Source organism: Equus asinus, chromosome 6 (genome assembly GCF_041296235.1).
Source record: "Equus asinus isolate D_3611 breed Donkey chromosome 6, EquAss-T2T_v2, whole genome shotgun sequence".
NCBI lineage: Eukaryota > Metazoa > Chordata > Mammalia > Perissodactyla > Equidae > Equus > Equus asinus.
In genome coordinates this window covers 38,446,371-38,450,683 of record NC_091795.1, presented here as the reverse complement: position 1 = coordinate 38,450,683, position 4,313 = coordinate 38,446,371, and the positions used below count along the sequence as shown (strand labels likewise).

General features: G+C 43.1%; 1 non-coding gene across 1 annotated transcript; it reads right to left on the bottom strand.

The window, feature by feature from the left end:
• Positions 1-415: 415 nt before the first annotated feature.
• LOC123286765 (small nucleolar RNA U3) lies at positions 416-637 on the bottom strand. Its single transcript, XR_006529569.1, has one exon. It is a non-coding gene; the product is annotated as a small nucleolar RNA U3 (small nucleolar RNA).
• Positions 638-4,313: the final 3,676 nt, after the last annotated feature.

The window sequence follows — 4,313 nt, the reverse complement described above, 5'->3', positions numbered from 1 at the left end:
GACAAAAGTGAAAAAAAATTAAAACAGAAGAGTCCAGGAAAAACTCAGATAGTTAAGGGGGTAAATAAATATCAAAGACAGCATTTCAAATCAATAGGAAAAGATGTTCAGCTAATTGCAGCCCATGTATAAAAACTAACCCCTGTTTACCAAAGGGCACCACAGTTAAGAGAATTCATCATATCTAGTTAAATAGACATGAAGCATGGGGCGAATAGATCCATTGTCACTGGTGATAAATTATATGCTTAAAAGACTGATTTATCTACTGCAAAGATGCCTTTAAGACATTATTTCAAAAACAGGAGGTAAATAAATCACAAAAGCTAAAGTACAAATTTTAAATCTGTTAAAATTTAAAAAACACAAAACCTGAGACATTGTTTTTCTTTAACAACCAGCTCTAAAGACGAGAACCACTCAGCCTGTGCTCTCTACCTCTCACTTTGCCGAAGGAAAAGGAGAACAGTCATCAAGGGAAGCGGCAGTTGTCATCAGGGAGCACCACGAGCCAGCCTCACGCTCAAAAGAGAACATTTTTTCCTGAAAAGCATCATCGTGGTTTCTAGTACCCTACACATTCAGAAATACTTTTCTAGTAATACACTATAGAAATGATCCCTAAAATTGTAGGTTCCTCAGATTAGTGTAAAAACAACATGCACATTTTGTTAAAGATGAGCTGTTGTTCAACATCCAAACTTTTGGGCAAAATTTTGAAACTTACCTTCAAGAATCACTTTCAAACTATTGGCTTTTTAATCGACAGGAAATTTTCACATATTGAGGTATATGTAGTGGCTGTTCTGGTTTGAAACTCATTTGGTTTGAACTAAAGAAGCATGACTTATGGCCTATCACACATACATTGCACATCTGCTTTAACCATTAGAGAATGCATTAAACATTACGTCAAAGTAAAGGAATGCACTCCTTGAAGATGCGAATGCGTACGTCCCCTCTGACAAGCAGTTTTGCTAATATTCCAGAGGATGAGTTCCCTCTCCCAGACATCAGGGTCATGTTGACCTGCTGATTGGAAATTGAATTCCTCTTTGAAACTGTGGCGAATTTGTATCCTGGGCACATTTAATGTATATTTTTTGTTCTAAAAAGGTATAAAACTGTACTGAAAACCATGCTTCCGTGCAATGCTTTCTTCTTTTGCGCAGACTGCCTTCCAATGTTTAGTCCTCAGCCTGGCTCAAGTAAAGGTCACCTTCTCTCTCTTATCTATAGAATGGTTACTGATTATTTGCATTGACATAGTAAAAAGTTTCTGATTTTGGTAGGAAGTATTTAATTAAGGAAGGTTTGCTGCAAACATCCCTAACTAGCATAGTGCCATTCAATAGCCAAACACAAGCCAGTGTCTTTCAACTTATAATGCTAATATGTCTCGTTTCTAGAAAGACAAATGTAAAAGCATGTTCCGGTCTGACGCCTTAGCACCAGCCATGGAAGGAGGGCCTTAGGAGTGTCTGATCCAGGCAGGATTAGGAGTCAGAAGTCACACTCATAGTCCCCAGAGAGCCCCACACTGACAGGCTCAGGGCAGCCCCAAGCTCTGGTAAAACCAAAGAAGGAAACCAAGAAAGGATCCTCCTCTCCTCCCAGGCCCAGCCTCACGGCATCCCCTCTGGAGCTGGGGGATACAGACCTGGAAGGAGCTGGACACACGGGTGCTGCCCTCCTGGGGCATCAAACGCCTTGCTGTGTGCTGGAGCCAAGCCCTTCACCTTCCTGTCCCTCCAGTTGGAGAGGATACAGCTTTTATGTGACCTGAAGCTTTTAAAATGAGGGGCCTGTCTTTAAGAAAAAGAAAACGAGATTTTATAAATATAAAATTCAGTACAAAAGTCATCGTTTATTTGGAGGGACAAAAATAAATCACACGTTTCAAATTTTTAAAAGCTGACAAATGCCATAGGCAACATAAGACTGACCAACTTAGTGCTGCCTCAAGAATCTCACGTGTGATGCACAAGGACACAAGGCCCCTCCATGCTGTGGGCGCACAGGTCTCGGGTCAGTTTACAACCAGAACTAAAGGGAGTCCGGAGGCAGAGAACTACTGAGTTAGCTGCTCAAGCATCGGACGGGATCCTATTGCCCAAAACCCTGATTCGACTGGCTTCCAAATGTCTGTATTCAATTTTTATTGATTGACTTTACTCACAGTTGAAAATTCAGAAGGTATGGACGCTGTATACTGAAGCTCTGAGGGTTGGGGGAGGGGGTGGGCCGTTCACAACTAGTAATGAGGTGAGGAGACCAAGGACAGCCCAGAAAGCAAAGTGCAGAGGTGTGGCACCCTTGTTTTGGTTGTTTCCTCTCTTCACCACTCGCAGAGCAGCAAAGTTTCTCTGCCTCTTATCTGCTTGCCTGGGAAACAAGACAACAGACCTGCTGAGCAGCCTTCATCAGCTCCAGAGGCTCCCTCTCCTCAGAACATGGTTTCTTCTGTCGAGCCCGCCTCCCTCCCCATGTTCGACTAGCTTTAGTTTTCATTCTGTTATTTCAGAAGCTTCCTAACTGGTCTTCCGGCACCTGCCATGGCCCTGCCATGGTGCATTCTCCACACTGAAGCCAGAGCGATCCTGATAATGACAGATCACAGCCCCTCTGCTCAGACCCTCTAGAGCTGTCCTTTTCACTCAGTGGGAAAGTTGTCACAAACGTTTATAAGGTCCTGTAGAATCTGGTTTCCCCTTCTCTCTCTGACCTCACGTCCTGGACTCAATCTTCTCGGGCACCCTGGCCTCTGCTGTTCCTCTAAGCATCGTGCAGAGCAGGGGCCGTCGCAACTCAAGGACTTTGTGTTGCGGTTCTCTAAGCCTGGAAAACTCTTCCCCTGGATAACCCAATATCCACATGGCTCATTCCCTCAACTCCTTCAGGTCTTTGTCCAGAGGTCACCTTGGTGAAGTCTAAACTACCTCACTTAAAATTAAACACACTGCTGGGGCTGCCACCCTGCCCATTCTTTCCTGCTTTGTTCCCCTTCACAGCACTTACCAGCGTCTAGCACCTAATACAGTTTTTTTTTTTTAACTTATTTTTGATTTATTGTCTTTGTTCCCATTAAATTGTAAGTTCTGTGAGGTAGGAAGCCCTCCCTGTTTGGTTTATTGAAATGTGACAAGTGCCTACAATAGTTGCATAGTAGGGCTTAATAAATATTTGTTGAATGGATGGATGGTCAACTGGTGACTCCCCACAAAGACCACTATTAAAAACCTGTTGACCAAGCAAAACTGATTATTACTTACTGCAGCAAGGAAAACACCACGTGGTAGGGTCAAGGGGGAAGTTAGGGAAAGATATTTACAGAGTTTTGGAGTCTGAGCTCACATGATTTACAGTAGGTCTTTCAAGACAGGGCACTGGTTGGAACTGAGCAAAATTCCTGACATAATAGTTTCGGATTGGTGGGCATAACAAAGTGAGGCTCTTGAGGCATGTTTTTACCATCAAATTGTTATCCTGATAAGTGAGTTATCAGTAGGTTTGGGGTGGGGCTGGAGACCGCACACACACACAACCTATGTTAGCTATCTATTGCTGTGTAATAAATTACTCCAAAATTTAGCAGCTTAAAACAACAAATATTTATTATTTCACAGTTCTGTGGGTCAGGAACCCAGGGGTGGCTGAAAATTTGTATTTCTTTTTTTTCAAATTTATTTATTTATTGTGAGGAAGATTAGCCCTGAGCTAACGCCTGCCACCAATCCTCCTCTTTTTGCTGAGGAAGACTGGCCCTGACCTAACATCCAAGCCCATCTTCCTCTGCTTTATATGTGGGACGTCTGCCACAGTGTGGCTTGACAAAGTAGTGCATAGGTCTGCACCTAGGATCTGAACTGGTGAACCCCAGGCCGTCAAAGCAGAATGTGCAAACTTAACCACTGCGCCACTGGCCCGGCCCCAAGAGATTGCATTTGTAACACGTTCCCAGGTGGCACTGATGTTGCTGATCCAGGGGCCACACTTGGAGAATTTTTTCTCTTTTTGGTTAGTAACATCTCTCTTTTGGAGTATTCCAATAGTTTCTTGCCTCCTATCCATTTTCTAAACACAAGCAGAGTGATCTTTCTAATTTTACTTAGAAATAGTTATTGAGTGTCAAGCACTGTACTAGGCATGGAGGATGCAATAATGAGCAAAATAGGCAAGAATCCTGATGTCACAATAACCTGAGGCAGGGCATTTGCTTGGAACACCTTCTTCCTCCCTTGGCTGAACATCAGGTAATGTTGTTCATGCTCTCCTTTCCATGAGTGTAAGAAGTACCATAATTAAAGTTCTAT